The following is a 17496-nucleotide window of genomic DNA, read 5'->3' as shown; positions in this document are numbered from 1 at the left end:
TTTACTTGTCTGTCTTTGATGTGGCATTCAGTACACCAATTTAGTTAACTACATTTTGTTAAGGACAAAAATCAGTGTGACAAATTACTTTCTCAGGTAGAAAATTTTCTCATGTGTTGCATTTTACGTTTTTCTAAACACAGGTTTGCTATCAAGAAATTATATTTTATACTTCTACCGGGGGAAAAAACAGATTTGCTGATGTCCAGCCTTCTTCCTCCCATTCTGTTTTTACAGAGTGACAACTATTTTTCAGCCACTGTTGATAAGAATGTCTCTGCAGCATTTAGTAGTGGAGGATATTACTTCAATGCAAGGTTATAAACCCATAGTTGTAGGAAACCATTCTCATTTTACAGAGCAGTGGACAAAACAAATATATTGTGCCTCTTTATGTATATTTTACATTCTTAAAAGTTTGGCTTATAACTTCTACATTAGATTCTTCTTTAAAGCCCAGCTGGGCAGGGTGTGCCATGCCTGAGGATCAGTAGTTTGGCCTTACAATGCGATTTAATGGTAGTTTTGTGTTCAATAGAACTTCTCTTTCTGATTTTGTTCCATTCACTGCCCTTGCAAGCAAAAACAAAACAAAAAATCCTGTGAAACTACTAAAGTCAGGGAGTTCCACCCAGCAATGCCAAACTAGACATCTCTCAAAATAATGGTCTTCAGTTTGCATTTGCCTCAAGGAGGGCTTTTCAATGCACACACCCTTGGCATTTGGAAGACCTGGTGGTCAGTGCTAGGTTACTTGGCCTCTGATCCCTTCCTATCTTAAACTCTGTGATGGGTATGAATCACTACAGTTAAGTCACCTTTTAAATCAAAAAGAGCAGACAGTTCTGGTAATACTGCACGTAACAGTAGTGCTTCCACATTTTCATTGCCCCAGGTGAAGGGCTGGAGTATTTGTGCAAATGATCAAACACTCCTCCTACAGAGTAAAGAAGTCACCATTTCTTATCTGAGAAGGAGGTATCCTCTCCTAGTCTGTTGCAACCTGAAGAAAAATGATGTTGATTAATCCCCAAGATAGAGAGATCACTGACTGTGTAAACTTGAACACATAATGAAACTGAGCAGTGTGAATGCATTGATGACAGTAAATATATCAGGAGAAACAGAAGAATGCATGAGATACTGATTCCATATCTTCAGTGCTGTTTGATTAACTTTTAAGTATTAATTAATTTGAGATCTTACAACAGATGTAGTCACAACTGAATTTTACTGGCTAATTGATACTCTTTCCAGAATCTGATAAACTTAGGTCTTCTTTCTATTTACAGCCTGTGAACAAAGTAACTTAGACTATGTGGGGCAACAATATTTGAGTCTACAAACTCCCATCAAATTAATAGATGTACCTCTGCTTTTAGTTTTTGAATACTTGCAATTCATTCATATAATCATGCAACTAATCACACAAGTAAAATGACATTTTTCTGTTCCTGAAGCCAAGTTTTTCAAGAGTAGCTTTGCAGAAAATGAAATTTTGTTTCTGAAGAAAACTTTCATGTAAACATTTATTCTTGGCAAATATTTATAAGGAAAAAAATCTCATTTTTCATAAAATTTTAAAAACTTGTTTAGTTTGGGTAAAAGGATAGAATTCCATTTTACAGATAAAAATTAAATTACTACAAATTTAAATTTTTAATGGAAATTTTTTAATTCAGTCATACTCATAAATGGACAAAAGTCCTTTATGGCTGTTGCATGCTTTCTGTTTCTCTAAACATCATCAAACATTGGTCTGTACAAATTACTGTGAAAGAAATGTTGGTATAATTATCAATGCAGAGGTTTTTGTGTGAATGGATGATTTTCATGTTTACATTCAGGAATCACTCATTGGTAATAATGGACATCATATTAGATATTTCTTTCCCAACAAACATAATTGCAGAAAAAGGGATTAAAATGCCAGTATATTTACCTGTGACAAACATGATAATCAGTTCATACAGTCAGAATTTTATTGTTTTCACCTCTTCTACCCATACAAATCAATAAACTTGAAATCAGCAGGAACGGTCTTTTTCTATCAAGTTTATATCAAGAGATTTTGAGAATTCCATCCTCTGAAATACCACTGACTGTTATTTTATTTAATAATTCATTTTATTTTTGCTAATATTCATTCCAAAATGAAATGTGGCTTTTATAGAGTTCTCATGTTGTTAACTCATAGTTTTTTTAACCAGTATAAGCACAAATAGCTTTCTGTCCAGCCAGTCTTTCCACCTTGTGTCTTTGTACACTTGAATTCTCCTATATATACATATAGTACTCTTTTTAATTTTATTTACTCTATTTAATTAATATTGAATTCTCTCCAATTAGTCATCAATACATTAAATATCTGTCATGTCTGTCACTGTTCTTGAAACCTCCTCTCCTAGCATAACCATATCTATGAAATTGTGAAAACTAGCCTTCAGTCCATCATTCAAACTGATAACAAAAATACTGAACAGAGTTGGGTTCAGGACAGAACCTTGCCCATTAAAATGACCTGCCCACTTGATAACAAAGTTTTGACAAGTACTCTTTTAGAGAAAGAGAGAGATACAGTACTGTCCACCTATTTTGTTGCAATTAATTACACATAGATTGTACTTCCCTGGTTTGGTTATGACATCCATTTTCAAATGAAATGAGCGGGTATGTCATTGAAGAATCCAACTTCCAATACTGAATCACTATTCCAACCTGATGCTGCAGTAAGTAAGTCACCATATAACCTAGCATTGTCTACCCATATACCATCATGCCTTGCCAGCATCTCTCCTTCACTCATGCTTCCCTTCTCAACATTATCTTCTGTCTCCTGGATCCTCACTGTAACATTTAGGCCACTATCCATAGCAATACTGACCACTGTAGGTGAATGTAGGAACCTTCTGCACAGCTGCTGACCATCGACAATTTCATCAAGAAGTGTGCACTATAGTTGGGCAGCACACGTGTCTCAGATGCAGCTAACCACTTAACACATGCTTACTCTCTGGACAAGGAATCTGAACTTTGCAATTAGCTCACTGTGTATCCCTACTCCTTACCAAGTTAGGCGCACTCCGCATTGCAACAGCTGTAGAGATCACACAGCATATGGTATCTCTTAGTCACTGCTGGGCAGAAGTAATGCCATATTTGGCCCAGTTTTGGTAGGTCTGATGTATTACAAAAGGTAAGTAAAAGTTTAGTGTATTATTAAAGTTGCAATATCACACATCTATATATCTCTCACTCACAAAGCTAGTTAATCTGCAAAAAACCAAATTGAAATATAGACTGATTTGACCTGATTTGTTCTTTATAATCTTAGGTATGTTTCATAATTTTCTTTGGATAATTTTAGGATGCTTATGTAAAGGTTTGCTCTAATAAATTTTATCGAAGTGAGTCTGCCTGAGTTATTAGTCCCTGGTTTCTTTAATTCTTTCTCACTTTTTAAAAACAAATATTCTATTTATTTTACCAGCTATCTGTGACTACATGAATCCTCTGTCAGCCCACAAAGGTATTTACAAATGTTTCCAAATTACATTGACTTGTTGACATGATTTAGCCCCAGCCGGTAGCTAAGTGCCACGAGCCGCTCGCTCACCCCTCCCCTGGTGGGATGGGGAGGAGAACGGAAAAACAACGGCAAAGCCTCCAGGGTTGGGATAAGGACAGTTTACTGGGACAGCAAGGGAGACGGAAAACAATCAACAACAGTACTGATAACAGTAACAATGGGTGATAACAGAGAACGACTTACCGATCCAATGACTGACTGACTGACAGGACGCTCACCATCCTGGAGCCACCCGAGCCTGCCCCTGCCCGACTAGCCCCCTTTTATGGTGAGCATGATGTCACATGGTATGGAATAGCCCCCGGCCAGCTTGGGTCACCTGTCCTGGCTCCTTGTGAAATTAACTCTATCCTTGCCAGAACCAGGACATTATCCACCCCTTATTCCATACCATCTACGTCATGCCCAGATTATTTTACAGATCTCATTGCCTTAACTCTATGGGCTATCGCTCTAAAATATCTGTCAAGTTCATTTAGTCCATGGCTTTGGGTTCCATCTGCCATTACAGTCTCTCAGAGCAGGAGCAATGGTGCGTGCTACTGGATTGTTGCACGCTGCATCCAGAGTTTTCACAGCCAGTGTATCTGGTATGGTCCATGCTCACAGTCTGGATGTCAAAGATGTGATTTTTGATAAAGTTTCTGGGCACCAGTTGAAGTCAGTTCTAGTTCCTCATCATCATGGCGCTTTGTTCAGTTTCAAAGTCCATCCTTCATTAGTTTTGGGTGATTCTTATGGTCATACCATTGATACAGTATATCGCTATTAATATCATGCAATTTAATTTATTGGTTATTTTCACCCAAAATCAAATCCCCTTCGGGTACACACCGGACTTCCCCATCTTTTCTCATCACCCACCAAGTGCACCCTGGTCCCTGAGCAAAAGCAATCCCACAGATGGGCTTGCCTTTGCCTGAAGCAGGGATAACCCAAACTGTTTTACCCAACATATTCTTCATGCACACTACAGGAACTTTATCCTCTTCTACTGGGCGTGGAAATTTTGATTGGGCAGGGCCAGCTCGATTGGCAGATCCCCGAGTGTTAACTAACCAGGTGGCCTTTGCTAAATGTGTGTCCCAGTGTTTGAGGGTCCCACCACCCATTGCTCTCAGGGTAGTTTTTAGCAGTCCATTGTACCTTTCAATTTTCCCAGAGGCTGGTGCATGGTAGGGGATGTGATACACCCACTCAATACCATGCTCTTTGGCCCAGGTGTCTATGAGGTTGTTCCGAAAATGAGTCCCGTTGTCTGACTCAATTCTCTCTGGGGTGCCATGTCACCACAGGACTTGCTTTAAGACCCAGAATAGTATTCTGGGCAGTGGCATGGGGCACAGGATATGTTTCCATCCACCCAGTGGTTGCTTCCACCATTGTAAGAACATAATGCTTGCCTTGGCGGGTTTGTGGGAGTGTGATGTAGTCGATTTGCCATGCTTCCCCATATTTATATTTCAACCATTGGCCTCCATACCACAGAGGCTTTACCCGCTTGGCTTGCTTGATTGCGGCGCATGTTTCACATTGATGGATGACCTGTGAGATGGCGTCCATGCTCAAGTCCACCCCTCGATCATGGGCCCGTCGCATCTCTTCCTTGATGACCTGAGGTGTCATGGGCCCACCGAGCTAGAAATAATTCACCCTTATGCTGCCAGTCCAAATCCATCTGAGCCACTTCAATCTTGGCAGCCTGATCCACCTGCTGGTTGTTCTGATGGTCCTCAGTGGCCCGACTCTTGGGTACATGGGCATCTACATGACACACCTTTACAACTAGCTTCTCTAGCCGGGCAGCAATATCTTGCCACAATGGGGCAGCCCAGATGGGTTTGCCTCTGTGTTGCCGGTTGCTCCGCTTCCACTGCTGTAACCACCCCTACAGGGCATTGGCCACCATCCATGAGTCAGTGTAGAGGTACAGCGTTGGCCACTTTTCTCTTTCAGCAATATGGAAAGCCAGCTGGATGGCTTTCACCTCTGTAAACTGGCTCGATTCACCTTCTCCTTCAGCAGCTTCTGCAACTCGCCGTGTAGGACCCCATACAGTGGCCTTCCACCTTCGATGCTTTCCCACGATGCGACAGGACCCATCAGTGAAGAGGGCATATGGCTTCTCATCTTCTGTTAGTTTATTATATGGTGGGGCTTCTTCAGCACGTGTCACCTCCTCCTCTGGCAACATTCCGAAATCTCTCCCTTCTGGCCAGTCCGTGATCACTTCCAGAATCCCTGGATGACTGGGGCTTCCTGTTCTAGCCTGTTGTGTGATCAGTGCAACCCACTTACTCCACATAGCATCGGTTGCGTGATGTGTAGAAGGAGCCCTCTCTTTGAACATCCAGCCCAGCACTGGGAGTCGGGGTGCCAAGAGGAGCTGTGCTTCAGTGCCAATCACCTCTGAAGCAGCTCGAACCTCTTCGTAGGCTGCCAATATCTCCTTTTCCGTTGGAGTGTAGCGGGCCTCGGATCCTCTGTATCCCCCGCTCCAAAACCCCAGGGGTCGACCTCAAGTCTCCCCTGGTGCTTTCTGCCAGAGACTCCAGGTAGGGCCATTCTCCCCGGCTGCGGTGTACAGCACATTTTTTACATCTGGTCCTGCCCGGACTGGCCCAAGAGCTACGGCATGAACTATTTCTTGTTTAATTTGTTCAAAAGCTTGTCGTTGCTCAGGGCCCCATTTGAAATCATTCTTCTTCTGGGTTATGTGGTAGAGAGGGCTTACTACCAGACTGTAATTCGGAATGTGCATTCTCCAGAAACCCACAACACCTAAGAAGGCCTGTGTCTCCTTTTTGTTGGTTGGTGGAGACATGCCTGCTATTTTGTTGATAATATCCATTGGGATCTGACGCCACCCATCATGCCACCTTATTCCTAAAAATTGGATTTCCTGTGCAGGCCCCTTCACCTTACTTTGTTTTATGGCAAAGCCAGCCTGCAGCAGGATTTGGATTATTTTCTTCCCTTTCTCAGAAACTTCCTCTGCTGAGTTGCCCCATACAATGATGTCATCAATGTATTGCAGGTGCTCTGGGGCTTCACGCTTTTCCAGTGCAGTCTGGATCAGTCCATGGCAGATGGTGGGGCTGTGTTTCCACCCCTGGGGCAGTCGATTCCAGGTGTACTGGACGCCCCTCCAAGTGAAGGCAAACTGTGGCCTGCACTCTGCTGCCAAAGGGATTGAGAAAAATGCATTAGCTATATCAATTGTGGCATACCATTTGGCTGCCTTTGACTCCAGTTCATATTGAAGTTCCAGCATATCCGGCACGGCAGCACTCATCGGTGGTGTGACTTCATTCAGGCCACGATAGTCTACTGTCAGCCTCCACTCTCCATTGGACTTTCGCACTGGCCATATGGGACTGTTAAAGGGTGAGTGGGTTCTGCTGATCACTCCCTGACCCTCCAATTGACGAATTAGCTTGCGGATGGGAACCAGGGAGTCTCGGTTGGTGCGGTATTGCTGCTGGTGCACAGTTGTGGTAGCAATCGGCACCTGTTGCTCTTCAACCCTCAGCAACCCTACAACAGAAGGGTCCTCCGAGAGACTGGGCAAAGTAGACAATGGTTCAATTTCCTCCGCTTCCAAGGCAGCTATTCCAAAAGCCCACCTGTAACCTTTTGGATCTTTGAAATACCCTTTCCGGAGGTACTCTGTGCCCAGGATGCACGGAGCCTCCAGCCCAGTCACAATGGAGTGCTTTTGCCACTCATTCCCCGTTAGACTTACTTCAGCCTCCAACAGAGTCAACTGTTGGGATCCCCCCGTCACACCAGAAATAGATATTGGTTCCACCCCTTCATAGTTCGATGGCATTAGGGTACACTGTGCACCAGTGTCCACTAGGGCTTTGTACTCCTGTGGGTTTGATGTGCCAGGCCATCGGATCCACAGTCCAATAAATCCTATTGTCCCTTTCCTCCACCTGGCTGGAGGCAAGGCCCCTCTAATCCCGCTCATCATATTCACTGCTCACCTCTTGCAAAAAGGACTTAGAAGTCCCTTCAAGAGGCTCAGAAGTGTAATCTGGCCTTTCACTTGGTCTGGGGGGCTGCCCGGTGGAAACTGGAGCAGCATTCTTTCTGGAAGAGTCCCTTTTTACAGCTGTCTTGCCTTGTAGCTCATGTATGCGTGCTCGCAGGGTTGAGGTGGGCTTCCCATCCCATTTCCTCATGTCTTCTCCGTGGTCACGCAGGAAAAACCACAGGATACCTCGTGATGTGTATGCTCTACATCCCCTCTCTGGAGCAGAAAAATGCTTACTCCTAACAGCTGAAATACGGGTCTGTACAGGTGGGGAGTAAGATATATCCTCTTTGAGTTGCTGGACGTCCTGGGACAGTTTCTCCACAGTTGAGACTAGGGAGGAGGAAAGGCTCTCTTCATATTGCCCGAGTCGGCCAGCCACTTCATCTGCTGTGGGTGCCTCTTCACTCTTCCAGTCAATTACTGCCAGTGAGTTGGCGTACAATGATGGTGCACTTCGTACAAATTTTTGCCAGATGGGTCGGGTACAGTGGACTTCATCGGGGTCTGTGGGCAACTGTGCGTTGTCTGGATCATAATAAACCATCTCCCGCACAGCTAATTCCCTCAGATATTGGATACCTCTCTCCATAGTGGTCCACTTGCCTGGCCGACATACGACATCTTCGCTGAAAGGATACCTTTCCCTCACACTTGACAGGAGGCGCCTCCAGAGGCTGAGGGCCTGCGCCTTCTTCCCAATCGCCTTGTCAATGCCCCCTTCCCTAGACAAGGATCCTAGCTGCTTGGCCTCCCTGCCCTACAGTTCCAGGCTACTGGCCCCGTTATCCCAGCAGCGGAGCAGCCAGGTAATAATGTGCTCCTCTGGAAGGCAGCTGAAATCTTTCTGCATATCTCGCGGCTCACTCAGGGACAGAGATTGAGTGATCACTTCTGGTTCTGGCTCTTCTTCTTGTTCTCATGATGGGCCCGGTTCATCATCATCTTTCACTATGCGAACCGATTTCCTTGTGTATTTCTTTTTGTGTATAGGGGCGACTGATACTGGTGTGGGTTGATCTTTTAGCTCGGCTACAGTGCCTGTCGTGGGGGTTTGGGCAGCTGCAGTGCCTGTTGCAGGGGCCTGGGCAGCTGCAGTGCCTGTGGGTCTGCTCTCTCCCTCTGGATGGTGCTGTCTACTATCAAGCAGTGTTTGACAGATTATGGCCAGGGCCTAGCACAGCGCAGTAAGTTGTGTCTCCTTAGAATCCCCACAGCATTTTCCTTTCAAATATTCTACCATTTTATCAGGGTCTTGCAGTTGTTCAGGAGTGAAGCTCCAAACCATTGGGGGTGAAAAGGTCTCTAGATACCCACCCATACTCTCCCACCTGCCATGCCAGCCCTGACCATTCAGCCTTGGGGAACATCCCTGGGTGGTACTCTTGAAAAAATTTTTGCTAACCCTGAACAGGACGTGGAAAGCATGCATGGAGACCTAGTAATAGGAATATACTGGCCTGAACATTCCAAGGGTATTCAAAATTCTCATAAATTGTTGTAACCAACCAAAAGGGAAAAGGGGAGGTGAAAGAGTGGGAGAAGGTATCCCCCCCGTCTTCCCCACAGATTGGGTCCAATTATTAATCAATTCTGAAAGATATTGACCGAGGTACGGGCCTGACTGAAATGCTACATACACATACCAGCTCAGACCCATGACTGTCAATGATATCATAAGTCATTATCACACAATACAACAACATGAGAACAGGAACCCCTCTCCCAGAGGTGATAAACAGTGCCACAGGGATTACATAGAGTAAACACGGGTTTACAAAACAGAGCCATGTGACCAAACAGAACATCATTATGACCAGCGACATTATAAATAACATATATAAATAACATTATAAATGCTTATAACAACTTTGTTTTAACACACTTGGGTCAGACTTGTCATTATCACAACCCCTCGAGCCCCACGTTGGGTGCCAAAAAAGGACTGACGTGGTTTAGCCCCAGCCGGTAGCTAAGTGCCACGAGCCGCTTGCTCACCCCTCCCTTGGCGGGATGGGGAGGAGAACGGAAAAACAACGGCAAAGCCTCGAGGGTTGGGATAAGGACAGATTACTGGGACAGCAAGGGAGAGGGAAACAGTCAACGACAGTGCTGATAACAGATAGTAACAATGGGTGATAACAGAGAACGATTTACCAATCCAATGACCGACCAACCAGACTCGACCCTTCCCGGAGCCATGCCGAGCCCGCCCCTGCCTGACTAGCCCCCTTTTATGGTGAGCATGACATCACATGGTATGGAATAGCCCCGGCCAGCTTGGCTCACCTGTCCTGGCTCCTTGTGAAATTAACTCTGTCCTTGCCAGAACCAGGACACTTGTTTAAGCATGCTCCGGAGTTTTACTCTGGCAAGTGTTAGAGGTCTATATATCTATATCTTTTTGATGTGCAAAGACAAAAGAAAAAACAAAACAAAACCCAAAAGAATGAACCACATCTACCTTCTGTACATCATCCATTATTTTATTTTCTTTCCTATTGAATAATGGGTATATATATATGTTTTGTCTACTAGTGAAGTTACAGAGCCTTTTTTTGTTGCCTCTTCTGGCCCTTTCTAATGAAATTCACTGTCTTTTCTCTTTCTCATTTTGATTTTGCTATTTCTTCACGTTCATCATTAGTCAGTTTTTAAAATATCATTAACGTTTTGAGGTCCATAATAAAAGCCTTCCAACAGTATACATCATATCCTTTCTCAGCATTAGAATAGCTTGTCATTATGATTTTCCAGTGATTGATGGGATTGGAGAGCAGTGAAGGGTAGCTGTACTGGGCATGTTGGGGTGCAGTAGGGACAGAATCACAGAATACTTGAGGTTGGAAGGGATCTCTGGAGGCCATCTTGTCCAACCTCCTTGCTCAAGCAGGACTATCTGAAGCCAGTTGCCCAGGACTGTGTCCAAATGACTTGTAAACATCTCCAAGGACATTTAACCTCCCTGGGCAACCTGTATCAGTGCTTGGTCACCCTCACAGAAGAAGAAAAATGTTTTCTGATGTTCAGAGGGAACCTCCTGTATTTCAGTTTGTGTCCGTTGCCTCTGGTCCTGTCACTGGGCATCACTAAAACAATAGCACAGCCAGTGGGCGGAGGCCCAAAGTGAGACTGGTCAGGGCCATTAAGGCTTATTGGTGTGCTCAGAGGCCTGACAGATGTCACTCATCATCCCCCTCATATTATATCCTCCAGTTGTTTGCTGTATTGAGCCTGCTTTTCTGAGGTTGCTACTTTGAGGTTGCTCTTGTTCCTTCCTTAACTAGGGGAGAAAATTTGTGTTGTTATTTTGACAACTACTAACCAAATTACTTTCCATCATAAACACTTGGGAAAAAAACCTGTCAAAATTCACAAATGTTTCAGTTTCCTGAACAATTTTACCTGATGACCATCAGACAAACCCAGAAGACCCTCACTTACCATCCAGTCAGTGACTGCAGATTACTGTGCCCAGATTTGCAGCTGTTTGTCCGACGGCCAGAGATCTCAGTAATATGTACTAAAATGAATCAGATGCACCATACCAAGACTATTACACAGCAAGAGAAGTTATAGGTGCCCCCTGCCCCAAGCAGCTGGGGAGTTTGTGTATTCCTCCTGCCTAAATGCTGGAGCCTAGCCTAGAGATATGGGGGTCTCTTCCTCAAGCTGATGGATGTGCCTACTGCTTTCCCACTTGCAGCAAAACTGAGCATCTGTCCTGAAGACACACATAGGACACTGATATGGCTGGCCACACAAAGTGCTTCAGACAAAGCATTGCCTTCAACACCATCTACATACAGGATCCACCTAAGAAAAAGCAGAGACATCCACATCCCTTTCCTCCTCGTTGGCTGGCAGAGAAAGAAGATCATCACGACATCCTCCAGGTTCACAAGCACACACACATTTGCAGAGCCCTGAAGTATTGGCATGGCCCCCCTGTATGCCCAGTACCCCTGCCTGGCTCCTGGCCACCCTTACCAGTCCCACAGGTCCCCTACTCATGACTGGTTCAGCTTGGTCATCACTGGCTAATATGCAGCACTCACACACTTGTCCCACAGGCATCCCATGCTCATAGGTTCCCCCCCCCAGATTCCAGCATAGCCCCTCCAGCCAGCCAACACCCCAGCCTGGACCCAGGGCTTCCTGCTCACCAGCTCGAAGTTTGCCAGCAAACATACACGTACAGCCCGTGCTCACCCAGTTTGGGGAAGATACAGATGCTTGGTCCACCCCTAGCAGCCAGCACCAGGTACTTGGGCTGTGACCAATGGTCCCACTCTAGCTGCCAGTGCTGAGCCCTGCATTTGCCTCACTCATCCCACTCTCCCCAGTAGCTGGTTTTCAGGACACACAGCATTCCCACCCCAGTGGCTGGAAATTAAAGACCCCCTAAAGAGCCTTCGTTTTTCCCATTCTCCTCCCCATCCCACTGGGGGAGGGGTGAGCGAGCGGCTGCGTGGCGCTCAGCTGCTGGCTGGGGCTAAACCATGACACTTTATTAAGTAGATTCTCTCACCTTCCACATACACTTACATTACTAACTACTACAACCCTTACTGGTGTTAAGCACATTGCATCACCTGCAGTTCTTTGCAGGGGAAGAACTCTGAAATTATTTCCATTTGCAGATCTGTGCTGATTGTAATATATCCTTGCCTGTGTCAATGTGCAGCCAGCAATCACAAACAGGCCCCAAACTATGTGGACAAGTATAAGCGATGATGATGATGATCACGGTGCACGTCACTGAAAAATGTGCTCTGTCCTGACAGAAGGGTGAACTAAGTGTTTTTTGACTTAAAGAATGGCTTTTTTTAGTATTGTCTAGATTCCAGTCCTTTCCTAAAGTTATTACAGACATTTGTGATGGATATGAATAGAACTTTTCTGTAATGTTCTGAATTTTAGCTCAAGGGAGGCTTTTCCCAAGAAAACAGCTCTCCCAAGAGAATAGTTTCACTTATTTCCTTTTCTAGGAAAGGCTTCTCTGACCAGCACCATCATTTATTTTTTCCTAGAGTAATCCTGTCTACCCTTCATGGTTAATTCAGGCTGTATGTTCTGCAAGTAATGGAGAGAACTTGTATTCAGGCTTCTAGGGTCAAAGTCCTATTTGGGTAGAAGTCAGGTCTCCTTGTGTATGTAAGAAAAGGGAGAGCTATCCTGGCATTTTCCACATAATGTAGGTACTTTATGTCCACTCATCTTCCTCCAAACTAACCCAACAGTAATCAAGCAGACCCTCCTCTCCTTCTGTCAGTGAACTCAGGTTGCTAGTCACCTTCTCAACTATCTTAGTTTCTCCAGCCATGTGTTATGTGGTGTTACGGACAATTTAAGATTTCTGCACACCTCAGTTTTTGCTTTTTTTCCGAAGGTATTGCACTTGCAGTCACAGAAAGACAAAAGCCAAAGGGTAAGATCCAGAGCATTCATCCCTTAAATATTGTATTGTTGTAAACTAGTATAACCATTAACAAGGCTACTAAAATTTCTGCATGCATGTTTATCAATTACAGTAATATATGTATTTTATGAGGCTGTTCTAATTACAGCATTTGTCTTTCCATATTATTATTATCACAAATATTTTGTAAATTTTCTTATACATGTGAAATAATTTGAGATATTTCATGATGAAAATGTCAATTTAGGTTATTTTTATTATTTACTCACTACTTATATCTTCTTGCAGACCACCAGTCAGCAGTGTGACAGATTTACTACTTGAATAGGACAGCCAGAAAATGCCACCATACCTTACCCCTACCCTTCCAAATGCAGGTTAAGAAAATTACAGGGAAGGAACTGTGACTGCATAACTCTGAGTTGTAGTTCCTCCCACTATTGTGCAGTTTATGTACCTTGTATTACATAAAGTAACCCTAATACACATTATCTAGTCATACATCAAGATTATAGGAAAACTTTGTTTCCCCCATGGAAATTAGGAAAATCAGTTCTTGCTGATTTTATCCTAGAAATACTGAAAAGATATTTAGACTAAGCAATATGTCTTGGACAACATATCTGAAGAAGGATAAGCATTTGGAACAGAATTTTTTAATTTAAAAAAGCTTTTATCAGCCTTAAATGATTGCTCATCTCTGTATTCTTAGCACTGTGCAGCATGTTAAGATTGCTGACTGTTGAGAAAGTTGGGGAAATAGGAATACTTTATGTTTCTTACAGTTAATCTTCTCACCCTAACCCAAGACTGAAAAATCAAACAACTCAAATCTAACAAAAAACATGCACTGCAAGATGATGTGAATGGAAAATATGGTAAGTGTAGGCCCTGAAATCTCTCAAACCATAACATTTTCAAGCTTCACACAGCTCTAATGATCAGTAACTGGCAAAGCAGTCTGCCAGAAAACAAAGACTTAAAATAGGTTCAGAATAGGAACTGACAGAAACCTTTCTCAGACTTTACTTGTCTAAATGAGATTATCCATAAACTTAGCTAGTTTGAATTCCCTGGCTTAATCCACTTCTGGGTGGAGTCAACTATATGGCTATGATAGATTTGTTAAGCTTTCAACACTCAGAATCTGTCAGTTCACAGATGCAATAGCCTGAAGCCATGTCTGGAGACAAGGTTTAATCCTTTGATTTAATGTAGTATCAAGTCAGGAGGAGTCAACAGTCCTCTCATCACATTTGATTCAAGTTTATATATACAATTTGTATAAATACATATATATAACTGAACAACTACCATTGTATTTCAGGATATTCCCTACATGGGATACTTTTAAATAAATGACCAATTGTGTGGGTGGTTCCCATTATTCCATAGGTGATGAGAGCTGGAAAAGAAATGCATTAATATGAAGTGCGTGCCACACTATTTAGTACTTTGGTGTGTTTTGTCCACTACACAATCACTTTATCAATCTATTAACAAATCTGTCTATTGTAGTTTATTCTCTCTACAACTCTATTTCAGTAGTGTAGGTCCACTGATTCAAATCCAATTAGACTGATGTATGCTAATTACTTACTGGTTTGTGGGGGGCATTTTTTTTTATTTGTCATGAAAGCTACTTGGAAATAAATACACAGTAGTAAATTACAATGATTAGCAAGCTTATGAATAAAAATCCCATGATTTGAGAGCTTATTCTAGTAATAATTTTCCAAAGATAAGCACTAAACATTGCTCCTTCATTTCTTCCTGCTTGAAAACACCTACAGACTGTTGAGAACATTCACCTTCAAGAATCCCAGTGTAATCTATAAATAACCATAGTAATTCAGCATGATATTTTAAGCACAGAAAGCATTAAATTGTTCTGCACATAGTGCAGATTAGAAGTAAAATGAGCTGGTCAGTGAGAAGGCTGTCATATGGATAGGAAAAATGTAGCTTTATGAATTACAAGAACAAAACAACTAGGCTAAGCCTCAATATCATCCCAGTCACTGGATTTTCATGAACTAGAACATCTCCAAATCTCCTTCAAATTTAGATCTCAAAATTATTTTTAAACCTCTGGAACATAATGAATGACATAATGGGATGGTTCATCAGCTCCTGTAAATTGGCAAAGCTTTGCCGGAGACAACGTTTTTAAGGACAAGTCACATTACAAACTTGATAAAAATCACAACTAACAGTTCTGGAAAAAAAAAAAAAAAAAAATTGCACATACAATTATAAATGGCTTAATGTTCTAAAACCTGTTCATATATCCCTTCCACATTTGCTATATGGCATTTCAATGGATAGTTGGAAGCTATGGAAAGCATTAAGAAATTTTCAGTATGAGCATAAAAATCTTGAAAATGCATTGAATATGCATTTCAAGTCAAGTACTTAACTTGCTATACTACTGAGAACAGTAATTGTGTGAAGTACAGATTGATTTATAAATAGTGTTCTGTGATTTGCAGGAAAAAGTATAAGCCAAACAGCAAAATCTGTTTTGCAGTGCAGTCAAAAAATAGTTGTTAGGTGTGTCTAAAAAATATTTATCTGTTACAGGAGATACACATCTAAAATGGATAAATGTTGCATAGTAGCCAAGACTTCTATTATGCTGGGGCACTGATTCAGCATTCAACCAGGGGAAACCAAATAGGTTTCAACAGGTCTGTACAAGGTTAATAAATCAGCCTGTTTCTACACTGGAAGATGAAAGTGTGTAGGCTACATGAACACTACCATAGAAATAGTCTCTCTTGCAGAATTGGTTCTCAGGAATAATTCCCACAGAGCATAATTCCTACAGGCTCTCACTGTGAGGTAATATCAGAGTGTGGTTTTGTGTGACTAAGGGCTCCAGGGCCGACCCTTTCTTCTACATTCACTGTAGTAGTAATTGTAATACTAGTTTTCGTCCTACCCCTTGTTATCTGTACAATTTCTTACTGTCAATTTTTGTGCCAGCACTTAATGGCTAGTTTCCAAATGTGCTGCAGGCTTCTTCACAACTGATCACAGTTGACTCTGTTAGTGAAACTTGGAGAAAGTAGTCGGATTAACCATGCTAACAAATTAGCAACTACCCAACAAGATAAAGATGTCATATAAAAGACATCTGAACAAATATGAGATAGTGACACACTTAGTTTACCTTTAAAAACAACTTAATTCTCTGTTCAATTTGTAGCTTTTTAATTGAGATATAAAAGGAGATCTGATGACTAGGCACAGAAGTTACCTTCTATATAAGGACTACATCTGGTCACTTACTTACACTCATGGCAAACACAAACTTCAACTCAATATTTGACCCCTCTGAAGTTAATGGGACCACACAACGTGTAAGTAAGCATGAGCAAGGGTATTCATCTAGCCCTAGAAGAAACAAAAGAGAAAATTATTTCATTTCGGTGAGTCAAGTCTAGCTGCACTCAGAAATCAAAATTTCCACGGACACAAATGGAATTTTCCTTGAGTAAAGAGACAGGATCTGCTTAGACCAAAAATCAGTTCAGACCCCAGAGGGTACAAGCTGACACCCTTCATCTCAATGTCAGAGATTGTTCATCCTAAACATTAAAGGATTTTCCAGGATTTGTAAATGCTTCATGAATAATGTGACCCACTCAAATGCTTTTGAACAATGAATAGGACAAATAATTTGTAAAAGTATCCAAACTAGAATACTAATTTGGAAATATATTAGTAATTGTTTTTTAAGATGAATTTACTATCTCCGCTGGAAAAGTCACGGGATGCCTTTAATGAAGGTGCCAACCCCATAAAACAACATATACTTGGCTTTACATGTGCGTATTATTATCATCTTTCAAGTCCATAAGTTAGATCCTACTCCCAGTATTTGATTGTCATTGGATGAAGACATAATTTTAAGAGAAGTCATTTTACAGAATTAGTTCTTTTTATTTTTTCATGTACTTCCGCAACTGACATCATATTGAGCAACAGCAAAAAACATTTATACTTACAAATTAGACTACAAAATTTTTGCTTTTGCATAAAATGATGGAAGGTTTTTCTCATCCTTAGTTTTAAAGGTCTCACATGAAAGAAATAGCATACTGGGTGATACTAATTTCAATTTTTTTGAGTGAACCATGTTAAAGACTGAGCCATCCCTGAAGGGATTTAAATATGTGGTTCCAGAAACACTGTATTGAGAAACTAGTGTTCAAACTATGCAAAAAAGTAGACCACCGTGTAGGACAGTTGCAGGAAATGTATGGCTAATTATATTTCCTATAATGTTGGTACAAATATACATACTAGCAAAACACATAAATAAGAGTTACATAGAAACGAACGTTAACAGCCTGTTTATAATTAGCATTAAGGTCAGTGAAAATAAGATTCTTTTCCACTGCAGATCTAAAATAACTGAAATACAGAATATAAATA

The 17496-nt window shown here is 42.1% G+C and overlaps 1 long non-coding RNA gene across 1 annotated transcript in view; it reads right to left on the bottom strand.

Annotated features, from left to right (window-relative positions):
- Positions 1–16358: 16358 nt before the first annotated feature.
- The window catches only part of LOC142600765 (uncharacterized), a 57885-nt gene continuing 56747 nt past the window's right edge, over positions 16359–17496 (bottom strand). The window contains exon 3 of the long non-coding RNA XR_012834326.1: positions 16359–16452. This is a non-coding gene — a long non-coding RNA (uncharacterized LOC142600765). The remainder of the gene's footprint in view (positions 16453–17496) is intronic.

This window comes from Balearica regulorum, chromosome 2 (assembly GCF_011004875.1).
Source record: "Balearica regulorum gibbericeps isolate bBalReg1 chromosome 2, bBalReg1.pri, whole genome shotgun sequence".
NCBI lineage: Eukaryota > Metazoa > Chordata > Aves > Gruiformes > Gruidae > Balearica > Balearica regulorum.
The sequence above is the reverse complement of the archived record's forward strand: the minus strand, read 5'-3'. Positions and strand labels throughout refer to the sequence as shown.